The sequence below is a fragment of the Bufo bufo genome, chromosome 3 (assembly GCF_905171765.1).
Source record: "Bufo bufo chromosome 3, aBufBuf1.1, whole genome shotgun sequence".
Lineage (NCBI taxonomy): Eukaryota > Metazoa > Chordata > Amphibia > Anura > Bufonidae > Bufo > Bufo bufo.
Genome location: NC_053391.1, coordinates 361,888,675 through 361,904,892, shown reverse-complemented (window position 1 = coordinate 361,904,892; position 16,218 = coordinate 361,888,675).

The window sequence follows — 16,218 nt, the reverse complement described above, 5'->3', positions numbered from 1 at the left end:
TACCAATCCAACAATTATCACCTATACAGTGGATAGTACCCTAGACCTGGTGGTATCTGGTGGTATCTGCAAAGTTTGGTTCAGTATGTAAAGTTTGTAATGTTTTGCTAAGTTTGCATTGTACACCAGCAGGTGAGGTATGGTTGGCATAGGGACTGGGCTAACCTCTCCATTCCTCCCCTCTTTTTAGAAATGGGCTGGTCCTAAATTCTGCCAAGAAAGGGCAGTGGACAGTGAGGAGTGAGAAATCACGTCCTAATCTTCCTACTCCAGGGGCCTTAGGGACTAGAGAGCTAGCTTATCTGTGAGAACATTACCCCAGAGGGACTGAAGGATTCAAAAAGTAGAGATATCTTCAAAGCTACAGCATTTACAGCCAGCAGAGTGATTAGCAACCACAGCTATCCAGACCCTGCTGCAGGTGAGCGACTACGACTCAGACACCCATCACCTAGATCACATCTAGTCTAGACCAACTCATAACAGCCTGTATTACACAGTGGACACCTACAGCCACACGTAATAACTTATAGCTGTTAGCCAGAAGTTCAGGGGAGAGACATCAGCATGACAGCATACCAGAGATGCATTAGCTACTTTGCCAGCCACCATACCTCATCATCTGGAGAGAGAAACTGCACTGTGTACAACTACTGCCACTATTTTGTGTACTACCACTCCTTTTTTGCATTAAGTAAAGAAAGACTTGTATTCTTTTACTTCTGGCCTGATGCCTTAAACCACCTTTTCACTGCATCAATCCCCAGGAAGAAACGGCCTGAGGAAGTACACAGTGACACATCATCTCATCAGGGCCACTACCACTCCCATGCTCTGTTCTGGCTCCTCAGCGGCTCGATGTAGGGGATAACCTGTTTTAACCACATGGGTATGTCCACACATGGCATAAACTGACTCGCAATGCAGGTATGTCAATTTCTGCCACAAGTTTTACCAGTGCAAAGGAAGAAAGTAGCAGAAGTCATGCCACGATCCTGTCAGAAATGCTGCACAAAACCAGCTCCTTTCAGGAGTTTATTAAAAGTGTTGTCCAGCTTTTTTAAAGCCTTAGAGTCGCATTAAAGCAGGCACTCTCAAATGGCGGCCCTCCAGCTGTTGTAAAACTACAACTCCCACAATGCCCTGCTGTAGGCTGATACCTGTAGGCTATTCGGGCATGCTGGGAGTTGTAGTTTTGAAACAGCTGGAGGGCCGCAGTTTGAGGATGCCTGCATTAAAGGAACAAAAGTCATATTTACCTCCATTGATTACCTGTTACCATTTCCAACAGGAATGCCCTTAAAGGGAACCTGTCACTAGGATTTAATGTATAGAGCTGAGGACATGGGTTGCTAGATGGCCACTAGCACATCTGCAATACCCAGTCCCTATAGCTCAGTGTGCTTTTATTGTGTAAAAAAACGATTTGATCCATATGCAAATTACCCTAACATGTGTCCTGTACGTGAGATGAGTCCAGCGTGAAGGAGCCCAGCACCATCCTGCATACTCAGAATCTCCTCCTTGCTCCCCGACGTCAGAAAGCCAGAGCCCCATAATCTCGCGATGTGTGAGCTAGCGCATGCGCAGTGTTGTCATAGTGTTCCTTCCCTGTGCTGGCATCAGCCTCAGGGAAGGAACTGCGCATGTGCTAGCTCGCGCATCTTGAGATTACGGCGCTCTGGCTTTCTGACGTCGGGGAGCAAGGAGGAGATTCTAAGGATGCGGGGCGGTGCTGGGCTCCTTCACGCTGGACTCGTCTCACGTACAGGATACATCTCAGGTTAATTTGCATATGGATCAAATCTTTTTTTTTACACAATAAAAGCACACAGAGCTATGGGGACTGGGTATTGCAGGTGTGATAGCGGCCATCTAGCAACCCATGTCCTCAGCTCTATACATCAAATCCCGGTGACAGGTTCCCTTTAAAGGAAGACCTTTACTTTGCAAAGTTTTACCCTGGATTTTTACCCTTTTTTTTTTTTTCGTTTAAGAATACAGGTCAGAAGGTGTTGAGAATAAAAAAAGATTCATTAGGGTGCTGCCACACACAGAGGGACATTTATCAAGACTGGCATTCCACTTATGCCAGTCTTGATCCCTGTGCACCAAAGTGAGATGCACCTAATTTATTAAGAGGAATAAGCCTTTTAATAAATGAGTTGCATCTCTGGCAGTCTGTGTACCAATTTCTGGCATAAGCTACAGTAAATCTGGCGGGCTGTGTGAAGCCCCGCCCCTCCGGCTAAACCACTTCACTTTTTCACCACTTTAGAAGTGAAAGCCTAAAAACGCTTCAAAAATCCCAGCCAATAAAACCTCTGGGTTCTGTACCCCTCATAAAACCTACAGTATGTGTGACACCAGAATTTTTTCAGCTCTTTTTACTCTATGAGGCCTCATGCACATGGTCGTTGCCCGGCCGCGGGATACCAGCCTCCAAAAACCGCAAACAGTGGGTCCGCAATATCTGGGCACGGGCCATGTGCTCCCTGCATCACGGATGCATCGCGGACGCGGACCCATTAATTTTTTTTTCGCAGTGTGGACAGATCACGGACCCATTCAAGTCGAATGCGTCTCGATCCGTCCCGGCCGCCGCACGGACGTTGACTGTGCATTGGAGACCGCAAATTGCAGTCCCCAATGCACGGAATGACCGCACACCCGGCGCATGCTGAGATTTCCAAGAAAGGCATGTCAAGGTTGGAAAAAAGCCTAAAAGGTAACACTTGGAACCGAACCGGAGTTCGGGAAATGTTTTTTTACAGGGTACAAATTAATTTATGAAGTTATTGCGCGGTCTCGCGAGACTTCGCAAAGCAATAACTTCGGCTCATCAGCCAATACATCCTAATACTGTACGGAGCTCCTGCTCTGTACAGTATTAGAACAACGTTTTATGCAAATCGACTTCGGATGTTTCATCTGAAGTAGATTCGTTCATCCCTAGTAGTTACCATATGTTGCTGTTGGTTAGATCTCTTTTCTTCCTTCTAGCCAAGAAGAAGCTATGAAATTGTAAACATTATTCTATATGCGAAATGCCTAAAATAGACCCCATAAATCATAAGAATGCCAATGACAGTTAAAATGTTATTTATCGAACAAAAAGGCAGACAAACCGCAGATGCGTTTTTAGTCAAAATGACTCCAAACAGACGCATCTGTGGAGGGAAAATACCTCCGATATGAAAGCTGTAGGAATCTGCAATTGGTACACATATACACTCACCTAAAGAATTATTAGGAACACCATACTAATACGGTGTTGGACCCCCTTTTGCCTTCAGAACTGCCTTATTTCTACGTGGCATTGATTCAACAAGGTGCTGATAGCATTCTTTCGAAATGTTGGCCCATATTGATAGGATAGCATCTTGCAGTTGATGGAGATTTGAGGGATGCACATCCAGGGCACGAAGCTCCCGTTCCACCACATCCCAAAGATGCTCTATTGGGTTGAGATCTGGTGACTGTGGGGGCCATTTTAGTACAGTGAAGTCATTGTCATGTTCAAGAAACCAATTTGAAATGATTCGAGCTTTGACATGGTGCATTATCCTGCTGGAAGTAGCCATCAGAGGATGGGTACATGGTGGTCATGAAGGGATGGACATGGTCAGAAACAATGCTCAGGTAGCCTGTGGCATTTAAACGATGCCCAATTGGCACTAAGGGGCCTAAAGTGTGCCCAGAAAACATCCCCCACACCATTACACCACCACCACCAGCCTGCACAGTGGTGACAAGGCATGATGGATACATGTTCTCATTCTGTTTACGCCAAATTCAGACTCTACCATTTGAACAGAAACAGAAATCGAGACTCATCAGACCAGGCAACATTTTTCCAGTCTTCAACAGTCCAATTTTGGTGAGCTCGCTCAAATTGTAGCCTCTTTTTCCTATTTGTAGTGGAGATGAGTGGTACCCGGTGGGGTCTTCTGCTGTTGTAGCCCATCCGCCTCAAGGTTGTGCATGTTGTGGCTTCACAAATGCTTTGTTGCATACCTCGGTTGTAACGAGTGGTTATTTCAGTCAACGTTGCTCTTCTATCAGCTTGAATCAGTCGGCCCATTCTCCTCTGACCTCTAGCATCCACAAGGCATTTTTGCCCACAGGACTGCCGCATACTGGATGTTTTTCCCTTTTCACATCATTTTTTGTAAACCCTAGAAATGGTTGTGCGTGAAAATCCCAGTAACTGAGCAGATTGTGAAATACTCAGACCGGCCCGTCTGGCACCAACAACCATGCCACGCTCAAAATTGCTTAAATCACCTTTCTTTCCCATTCTGACATTCAGTTTGTAGTTCAGGAGATTGTCTTGACCAGGAGCACACCCCTAAATGCATTGAAGAAACTGCCATGTGATTGGTTGACTAGATAATTGCATTAATGAGAAATAGAACAGGTGTTCCTAATAATTCTTTAGGTGAGTGTATACTTTATATATTTTTTAATATTTTTCTTTTATATATTTATTGTATATATATTTTTGAAACATTGCTGATAGTTTGATAAACATTCAGTAAAGTGTGTTTTTCATAAAAAAATGATAGTAATGATATATAGTGAGATAGAAATAAACAAATCTCACATATAGAAGATAATAATATGAAAACAAAATACCACAAAGAAAAAATTCCAAATGGATATAACTATAGACATAAAATTGCAAAGATAGTAGAAAAAACGCACCTTGTGAAAAAATGACGCATCAAAACCGCAAGTAAATTTCAAGGATATAGAATGACATTCAAAAATCTGATCCAGACCAGCTTTTGGGACATAATCCAGATCCAGAACGGATCTTGAGAAAGACCGATAATTAGTATAAATACAATGGTCTACAGAATCGGGGTATGCCACTGAGGAAGGGGACAGCAGCTCCCCGAAACGCGTTTGGCGTAGGACTTTGTACGGATACCCCGCTTCTACAGTATGAATACAAGTGCACTTTAAAGAGAAAAAAAAGAAAGGAATTTCTTCACTTCATTAGAAAAGCCCTCAAGACGTCATTTACCTGCGCCTGAAAAGTACGTGATCCTCACACCAAGTCGGATCTTGGAACCAGCTGTGAGAGACACGTGGATCGCGATTAACTCCACAACCGGGACGCCGGCACACAGTGTGGAGGACGAATCCAGTCGCAAGTCCCACCAAGTTACAGGCAAAGGTAAGCCCACGTAGTGGGTAAAGATGGTGAGGTGCTAGAAAACAAACTGTACCCGAAATATACATTAAGGACTGTTTCCAACAATCTGACTCTGATGAAATTGCAACAGTGTCCTACAGATATAAAAAGAACTGGTTACATCTTGCAAAAAATACCAAGCACAAAGGAAACTTTGTACATGCAGAGCGCTATTATTTGAGCACATGTTGAATTGATACAGGACATTCAGCGGCATTCTAGTACAACTAGTGGTTTTTTTATTTCAAAAATAGGACCGATCATACCACTATAGGTGGATTTTTTTTTATAAGTATTGATGTGTGATTAATATATCTACAGAATTATGGGAGATTATTACTGAATTGAGCGGGGGCTGACTGTTTCATTCATCCTCCCCTTGAATTAACACTTAATCTTTAGGATTCAACAAATCTGTGAAAATCCGGGGTGAGGAGTTTTTTGAACTATTAGCCTTAGCCCAAAAACGACACAGTTATCTCCTGCATTATATTGTATTTTATTTCATGTCTTTTATATTGTTCTTTTTATAAGTGAGACCTAATTTTATTGTAAATTTTATAAATAAATTGTGTCCTATATCTCCATATATGAGTGCCCATCCATATTTTCTTTACAGTATTAGAACAACGTTTTATGCAAATCGACTTCGGATGTTTCATCCGAAGTCGATTCGTTCATCCCTAGTTACCATATGTTGCTGTTGGCTAGATCTCTTTTCTTCCTCGTAGAAAATGTGGGGTCTAAACAACTTTAGAACATATGAGGTTGGGGAAGTGTGTATTCAGTTGTTACACTCTTTTTACAAAACTCTGCATACCGCATGTTACACTGACAATGTGAACACATTTCTATGCAATCAATGTGCAGCTGTGAGCAGTGTCGGACTGGGGTACCTAGGGCCCACCAGTAAAATTTATTTTGGAGGCCCACCGTATGGATACATTACCTGCTCACACAGCAGCAAGATTTTTTATATGAACATAGGCTGGTTGAGGTGCTGTAGATTGAATATATGTATGTAGTGTAGTAAGTCTACTGTGTTATGTGCCACTTGTGCAGGGGGTGGGAGACTAGGGGCCGTGCTCAGGGGCCCACCGGGGGAATAACCTTTGTGGGCCAGACCGAGCCTGGCTGTGAGATTAAGAAACAGCTCTCTTTGTTTAACACCTGTTTGTGTGTGGATTAAATTAAAGGGCTTCTGTCACCCTTCATTGTGCAATTTTCATTAGCCGACATTAGCTATTTGCTAATGTCAGCTGAGTGCAATCATACATGTCCTACCTTTGTCTGTGGCTTATTTCTTGTAAAAATCATACTTTTATCATATGCAAATTTCTTCACTACCAGCAAGTTGGACGTGTACTTGCTGGTAGCCACCACATCTGCCGCTTCTAGACACGCCCCATCTCCTTTTGATAGACAGGGCCAGCGAGCGCTCTCCTCCTCCCGCTGGCCCCGTCTGCTGCTGAATTCCCGCGCCTGTGCCGTAACGTTCCTCGATCGGCACAGGCTTACTGAGTGAAGGATGCGCGCTTGCCAGCTCCTTCCTCAGTGCGCCTGTGCCGATTACGTCACACTACACCCGGAAGAGAAGACTGCCGGCATCAACAATAATCGGCAGTCTTCTCTTCCGGGTGTAGTGTGACATAATCGGCGCAGGCGCACTGAGGAAGGAGCTGGCAAGCGTGCGTCCTTCACTCAGTACGCCTGCGCCGATCGAGGAACGTTACAGCGCAGGCGCGGGAATTCAGCAGCAGACGGGGCCAGAGGGGAGGAGGAGAGCGCTCGCTGGCCCTGTCTATCAAGAGGAGATGGGGCGTGTCTAGAAGTGGCAGATGCGGCGGCTACCAGCAAGTACACGTCCAACTTGCTGGTAGTGAAGAAATTTGCACATGATAAAAGTATGATTTTTACAAGAAATAAGCCACAAAGGTAGGACATGTATGATTGCACTCAGCTGACATTAGCAAATAGCTAATGTCGGCTAATGAAAATTGCACAATGGGGGGTGACAGAAGCCCTTTAAATGTTCTGGACTGACGTTCTGCTGTTTGGCCACAAGATGCTGCTGTTTCCTAGGCACAGCTGACTGACTGCATATCTATTTCCATATTCATGAGAGGTGTGGTTCTTCAGAGCATAATGGAGCTGCAGGCATCTTAGGAGCGAGCTGACAAACTGTGTGTGAGCAGAGAAGCTAATGGTTCCAGGAGTGGGAGGCTCTCCACTGTGACCACAGCTGCAGCTGAGTGAAACTAATCGTTGTCCAAGACCCAGATCCTGTCCGGGGAAAGGAGGATTATTTCCAGGAAGGCTGACAAGGACTAAGGAACAAGCTACATACCCTGTGAGACCTCATGTTTGCTGGAGAGACTGGTTGTTCGGGTCAGAGACATCAGTGGATAAAGAGCAGACCCAGGTCGGTAAGATCGTGCACGCATCACACTGCAGTGTTGGCGCCTAGAGACTTAGACCAGGCCTGTAGTTAGATAGTTAGGGTCTCTGCTTTGTGAAAGGGTCTAAAGAGTTGCTACTGGTACTACAGGGACTCCATTACTAAAAGGGAGCTGATAAACACCCCCACAAACTCTTCCAGTTCAGCGTTTTGCTCAGGAGTAATAATCAGGCACGTGATACCGGACTAGTTATGGGAGGGGGAATAATATAGAGCACGTTAAGATTGTGAACTATCGCTGTATCCTGGGGAGCCCACCCCGGTATACGGCTTACACAGCCTTAGAAGTCTGTGGGGCAGACTTACTGATCCTATCAATGGGGTGAACTTAGTTAGGCTGATCTAGATTTATCACAGTAGCTCAGTTCAACCCACCTATCCCTTGGTTGAACTTGATGGACTTATGTCTTTTTTCAACCGTATTAACTATGTAACTGTCACGGCCTCTGTGTTGTGCGCTTCACACGTTGCCGTGCATGCCGGTTGCCATGGGCAACCCATTTATTTAAGCTTGTATGTGCCTTTCTCCCCTTCTCCTGGTTCCTCCCCTGCCTGGTGCTGGAGGGCTTAACTACCTTGCTGGGTGTGGTCACTAGGTGCTTCTTATACCTGTGGCTTAAGGCCAGGAGTCTGTTGTACTCCAGCCTTGGTGTGTGCTGGAGTTATGCGCCTTGTCTGGATGTTCCATCTTCCAGTGTGAGGGCCACCTAGTGAGACATCGATGTTTCCAGCGATTTCTTCCCATTCTATCCTCCATGTTCTCCTACCTTACCTGTGTGGTTGTTTGGCGTGGGTTTATTTGGTGTGGGTTTATGTTCAGGGTTTGGTGTCTCGTTTTGTTGTTGTTACATGTCTGGTCAGTTGGTGTTTTATGTCCGGCATGTATGCAAGTCGTACCATGTTTATTGTGCCTCCGGAAGGGGGCTCCATGGTTTCCTGGAGGGGTGAACCAAAAGTCAAGTCTGTGAGCTGTTGCTGGTTCCTGTGTGTCAGTACATACTGCATCTGTTTGGTGTTTGGATTGCAGTACGTTTGTATGGGTTCCAGTTTACCTTAGTGTGGTCTTCTGTTGTGCTGTCCAGCAGCTGCGGCCGGTAAGTTACCATGCCTTCCTGGGTTCTAGGTTTAGTGGTTATCCCCGCCACTGTATACTTACCTGCCGTTCCACTTGGCTTCCTCTTCTGGTTGTTAGCCCTGCAGACTCCTGCTCTTCCGTGTCTTGGAAAAACAGGTCTCTCCTCTGCTCCTATGTGAGGAATTATAAGGGCGACTCAGGGTCCTAGGTATCCTGGGTATGAGCCGTCCTACCATCCAGGTCCGCTCACACAGTGAGGAGTTAGGGCAAGGATTAGGAAAGCTTTAGGAGGTGACCCACTCCCTGATCCTGGCCTAGCTGCTCCCCCGCATACCTTATATGCTACGGTGGGGGTTTCACCCACTCCCCACCGTGACAGTAACTATGTAGTGCATGGTAACTTTACACTAAATATTGGTTGCTGTCCTTTGAGTGCAAAATGTTCACCTTAGGGCATGCCCTTTTTACAAAAGCCCCATCCTTTTTTTGAGTAGGCCAAAAGAATTGGATAAAACTTAGCTGTGCCAAACTTTACCACTTTTTAGCCAGATTCTAGTAGAAGAAACATAGTAAATCTAGGCCTGTGTCTCCCGTTTCCGCTGTGTGTTCTATTCTATCCACTGAGTTATCACCTGTGATTCCTCATCTCAATAATGTCAAATATAATACAACACTACCTGACAGACTACAGCCCCAATTATTCAGAGATTGGGAAGTGCAACTAGCAGCACAGCTCTGGTAGGCGATTGTGAGAAAAAATATTAGTACAGGCAACTGATATTTCAAGCACTAACTTGGAAATCTGAGAAAACCAATATATGAAAATCTTTGTGATCGATGATTCAGATCCAGAGGTGGATGGGAAACTTTGCAGCTTATTGCCTTTCCCGCTTAGAATTTAGATTCAGCAGGGTTTAAGAAACAGGTACACAGTAGCTTTATTCTGCCATCTTGTGGTGGATACCAGTACTTCATCCATCAGCAGATTGCTACAGTATGTATTTGTAAATGAGTGCTGTAGCCTGAATTGCTGTTATGGATACAAGTAGTGAAGCTGCTCAAATGGAAATGTGAACTAGTTTTAAAATCTTACATCTTTACAGATCCCTGACCAGTAAGATAAGCCTGAGCCTCCTGATTAAAATGATATCTTTTTTTTGCAAAAATCTATTGTGCCATTCCCAAGAATTATTTTTTTTATGCAAATGAGAGCTTTAGGACTCTGAGGGGCGGTGCATAGCCATTTGGTGCACCCTCAGCTTTCCACTGCTGGCTACTCCCCTCAGTGCACTGAAGCCCTCATTTGCATAAAGAATCATTATTTCTTTCTTGGCCACGCTGCAACAGATATTCACAAGGCAGTTAACATTTTAATTAGCAGGATCAACCCTACCAGACAGTAAGTGTGGTTTAATAGGAATGATACTGCTGACAGGTGCTCTTTAAGGCTACATACACGTGTAGTGGAATTGCTCCAAAAGATTTCCACAGCAATTCTACAAGAATCCGTAGGGAAATCATCAGCAAATATGGCCCTCATGCCTAGTTCTAGGGGGGGGGCGATATAGGCGATATGCGATATAAATTTGTGCCACGATATGGATTTTGTGCATATCGCCGGACCGCGATATGACCACGGAGCGGTAGTGAATGATCGAGCTCTCGTCGCGCACCATGTTTTCCTGAGCCGGCACAGTGGAGAAGGAGGGAGTCCCTCCCTCCCCACTGTGCGCGGCTGCCGCTGGCCACCAATAAGAGCAGAGTAGGAGGGGAGGGACTGTGGCCACTGCGCCACCAATGAATGCCTGAATACCATATCCCAGCCCCTATGACTGCACGCTGCGATCCTCCGCAATTAACCCCTCAGTTGAGGGGTTAATTGCGCGGATCACAGCGTCCTGTCAGAGGTCGGGTGCCGGGAATGTTCTTCAGTCTCTGCATTGATGGCAGTGGGCAGTTCCGATCGGAGTCCCAGCAGTGTAATGTTGGGGCTCCGATCGGTTACCATGGCAGCCAGGAGTCACACTACTGAAGTGGCTGCCATGGTATGTTAGTGAGCAGCATTATACTCACGTGCGCCGTGGCCGCCGGTCGCTCCTTCTGTCTGTGCGGCGCATTGCTAATGCTTATAGCATTAGCAATGAGCCGCACAGACCTATGAGAAGAAGGAGCGCCAGGCGGCCACGGCGCACGTGAGTATAATGCTGCTCACTAACATACCATGGCAGCCAGGACTTCAGTAGCATCCTGGCTGCCATGGTAACCGATCGGAGCCCCAGCATTACACTGCTGGGACTCCGATCAGAACTGCCCACTGCCACCAATAATGGGGGGAAGGAGGGGGACCCTGTGGCCACTGCCACCAATGATTAATACTAGGGAGGGAGGGGGGGTGGTTTTGAGTTACCAGAGGGGGCTGATAAGAGGGAGAGGCTGGGGGGCACATGGGAGGCTGGGGGGCGGATCAGAGGCTGGGGGGCTGATCAGAGGGTGGGGGGCTGATCAGAGGCTGGGGGGCACATGAGAGGCTGGGGGGCGGATCAGGGGCTGGGGGGCACATGAGAGGCTGGGGGGCGGATCAGAGGCTGGGGGGCACATCAGAGGCTGGGGGGCTGATCAGGGGCTGGGGGCACATGAGAGGCTGGGGGGCGGATCAGAGGCTGGGGGGCTGATCAGAGGCTGGGGGGCACATGAGAGGCTGGGGGGCACATGAGAGGCTGGCTGCCATGGTCATCTCCCTGCTGTTGTGTGCACAAAGCACAGGGCAGCAGGGAGAGTGTAAAGTCCTATTCACCCTAATAGAGCTCTATTAGGGTGAATATGACAAGGGTTCTAGCCCTTAAGGAGGCTAATAGTTAGTTATTAAATAAAAAGTAAAAAAAAAAAAACTTTAAACCCCCCCCCCCCCCAAATATAGAAAACAATATATATCGCATATCGCACATGCTTAAAATTATATTGCAATATAGATTTTAGGCCATATCGCCCACCCCTACCTAGTTCCATGCTGGTCTCTGTACAAGCCTGCAGTAAAATCTGGTCCATGTGACCACTGCATCCTGTGATTGGCTGCAGTGGTCATATAGGACAACAGGTCTTAATAGGCTGAACTATACAGAGACTGGCATGGACCAAGCAAAGAAGCCAGGGAAGCTCAAGGGTAGGTGATTATATTGGTTTTAAATTTTTATTATTATTTAGGACTTTTGCTGCAGATCTGCATAAGTTATGCATCAAAATCCACATCCCAACCACATGCTGTGGATTTTAAACTTCACAGCTACAGGTCAGTTTATATGCAGAAATATTCTGCTATGTGTACATAACATTTTGAAGATGTCATTAGGGCAGATTTATCATAGCCAGGCGGCTAACCCGAGGCTATAATAACCAGGTGCGCTGCTGATTTATGAGGAGGCGTGCACGGTCTCTTTAATATGGCAGTACAACCAGTTTACAATATTAGGGTATGCATATTCAGCTAGAGCTGCAGCGGAAGTCCATATAATTAACCACACAGCTATCCCACTGACAACTTAGTTATACATTGGATGAAAATAAATAAAAGGCAGAAACAGACAACTTTTTAAGTAAAATTTTAATGAAATCAATAAATTAGTGAGGTACATATTTGTTCTATTGCAAACGCATCTATTTCCAAGTCAAGTTTCAGTAGCTCAAAGCATTCTCCTAACAACGTTCTAACTACAGCTATTCTTCCCCTTAGGAAAATAAATCCCCTCTTTCTGGTGATCTTGCAAGGTGAGGAAGAAGCAGGTAAATGTCTGTTACTGGGCAAAGCCTCTTACATAGGATGCAGATCCTAGGTCCATGCCTGTGCATGCATAGCATTCAAGAAGAGGGTGCAGGAGCCTATCTAAATCCAGACACCAGGATGCAGGGGACACCAACCTGAAAGGGACACCTTAGAGCAAGCAAGAAATCGATAAGAACCACCTCACTACTTGTGAGATTTCTTAATTAAACCTCCTTACCTTTCAGCTGGGGCAAGAATTCTACATTGAGAATAAAATAGGTATGGGAATCAGAACCAAATACAAATCTAGCTGTATTTTCAGCACCGCCGTTTGGGACAATAATATCATACAAGCACTAGGTGCCCTTCTGAAAGGTTGTGCCCAATGTGGATGCCACCTGTACTGCTTTCAGCTTCCAACAGTTGGCAGCAAACACACTGTAAAATACATCCTGGTATAGGATTTCTTCATATGACAAATGTCTTATTTACAATGTGCAGCGCAGCTATATACATTACTAACAGTGTCTTCACGGACAGGACAGGCCGTGCTTCATACTGGACCCCCTTTACTACCTCCTGCCCTGCACATAGTAAATAGTCCTCAGTGTGATTAAAACCTCATGCCAAGATATGTGACCATAACCCAATGAAAAGCAGCAATTTGGTTTTCTTTTTCTACTGAATGAATTTGACACAGTCCTGGTTTCTTCTTCTACTTCTTTCACTAGCGGTGGGAAAAACTGTACTGGAGACAGATGTAAGCCCATCAAGAGCACACTTCTGTACAACATCCTGCATCTTGTGAATGTTAGGTCCACCTACTCCTGCAAGGTGACCCCAATGTCCGCAGGCAGATGATGGAGAAAGCGGCTAAATAGCTGAATAGCAGAGAGGAGATAACTAGCTTTCACACATCTCACAGATGCAGGTGAACAACATAAAGTTTAGCTGGCTATAACTTCAATTTCTGTCTTTACATATGAAGTTACACATAATGTTAGAAAACATATGACAAAGGTCCAAGGGATTGCCATATGTCAAGGTGTTTGAGGTGCAAGGATGATTGTGGAGGAAGCATTTTCCTTTGCACACCAAATAAAATCAAGAGAAGAACTCTAGAGGGAACCTTCTAAAATACTGACAAAAGAGGACAGTAGTCTGCAGTGAGGTAGATAATACGTTTACAGGAACTATCAGACATTTACCTCTTACTGTTTCCACTACCCAAGGGAGCGAAGAAACAATGAAACAGGACCCCAATCTCCTCTCTTTCCACACGTTATATTCTATAAATGGTAAGCTATGAGCGACTGAAATAAAACCAGTAGACTGTCACCAGGGAGAGATTTCGGTCAGTTCTGCTGAAAGGAAAATTTACCTTTTTTGTGTAGTAAAGACTTTTGCAGTACATAGCCTTGGGCTGTCCCGATTTCAGCAAGACTGACCTAGTTTTGCAACTCTATTCCAGGCCCCTCAGAATTCACTGCACGTTTCTGTAACACTAGGGTAGACGTACATGGACTCAGAACCCATTATAGGGAAGGCAAAGAACAGATCTTGGCACTAGGTAAAATGGGCTAGTAATCTGTTAATACAGAATTGCAATATAAATTGCCATTTCCTTTTGGAACGTGAGGAATGTCTTCCCTGTGCCCCAGTTACGTTTTCTGATATCAGATGAAACATTTTTCGGGCTTTGCAGCAGCTTGTTTTCTTAGGGCAAGATGTGATGGATATCAAGCACAACTAGAGGTAATTCTGTAGGGAAGGTTGATGGGATGAAGCAGCTACATGCTTAGGATGTGGGAAGTCATGCTTTGTGCCATGGGACGGAAGACGGAGCAATGCAGGGGAGCACAATGCTTTGCATATATTTTTCCTTCTCCTAGAGAGAGAGACAGCTGTGCAAATAATATTATTCATTGATGAGGGCACATACCCCAAGTACATAGACATAGTATATTACAGTCTACCATACACAATACCTTTAAGTACAGCCGCGCACACGCCACTCTCTCATACATACAAGTGCTGTATTTCCATGCATCTACAACCAAATCTCAGAAATGGGTGTTTGTGTAAAGATATTTCCATCCAGAGGCACAGCACATAGGAAGACATTCATACTGTAACTGCACCCCAGATTTAGAAAGTGTGGGTAGTGGAGCTTTTTTTTAGGTTTAGTAAAGGAGCTTTTTTGTTTCTAAAAATCTAAAATGTAAAATGTTCCTTACAAGTAGTGAGAGTCAAATGTCTAAAATGGCAGGGATTTAGCCTGCTGTAAACGACATCTTTCCCACAGCTTACATGAAATAAGTGGCCGATGGAGTGTTTAGTTGAAACATACCACACCAGACAATCTCTCTGCAAGCCATTGTGCTCTTATTACATAGTCGGCAATTACTGGTATTTTTAATTTTATTACATTTTTTTACTGTTCCTGGTGCACCTGTGAGATAGTGAAGCAAAATAGCCTTGGTGTTAGACTAGGGCTACTTTCACACTCGCGTTTTGTGCAGATCCGTCATGGACGGATCCGTTCAGATAATACAACCGTTCAGAACGGATCCGTTTGTATTATCTTTAACATAGCCAAGACGGATTCGTCTTGAACACCAGTGAAAGTCAATGGAGGACGGATCCGTTTTCTATTGTGCCAGTGAAAACTGATCCGTCCCCATTGACTTACATTGTGCACCCGGATGCGTTTGGCTCAGTTTCATCAGAGCGTTTTGGTGTCCTTCTCCAGAGCGGAATGGAGGCTGAACTGATGCATTCTGAGCGGATCCTTTTCTATTCAGAATGCATTAGAATGCAAACTGATCCGTTTTGGACCGCATGTGAGAGCCCTGAACGGATCTCACAAACAGAAAGCAAAAACGTGAGTGTGAAAGTAGACTAAGATAAAAGGGGCTTGCACTGTGGCATCTGCCTGCAGCACGCTATAGGACAAATTCAAGCGAGACCAAGTCATTGTACTGACCAGAAGAATGGAATCTGCAAAAGTTTGCAACCGCTTTAAATAAATTAACAGACATGTATATGATAATTGCCTGTATTGCAATGGAAGGATGTTTTTTCGTTGGCAGATTATGTTATAAAGTCACATGAACATGTCTCCTAACAAGTTTTACAGTGAAGTCCTCTTGGCAATATTCAGTGATGACTCAACAATGTCTCCCCATTTAGATACCCAAAATGGTAATTAAAACACCAGTTGGTTTATAACTTCATCTCAAGCACTACAGTTACCAGTACTTGATATTTCATAGTGGCATATGAAAGGTTTTGATCAGCAGGAGGCTGAGTCCTGAGACCACCACTGATCACTAAAACTAGGAGATACAGTAGAAGTTCTCACACAGAGAAGACAGGCTCAGCAAAGAGTTTCTCTATGTGAGCGCTTCCCTCTCCTTTTTCTAGAGATCACTGAGGGTCAAAACCTTTCATATGTCACTATGAAATATATAAAAAGTTTGTTAATACTACAGTTACCCTTTAAATTCAGTGTAAACCTTTGTTAGACTGCTTTTGTAACCTCCTCGCTGTGTAAGTCACATTGCAATTCCACTATTGGTACATGATCATTTTGATATCTTTATACCATAAGTCTTGGTCATATTAATAAATCAAATAAAAAAATATAGATGCAGGTTGTGCAGTTACATTGCCTCAGGAAATGCAAATAATGTAATACATAGAGGAACATGGTGGTCCAGTGG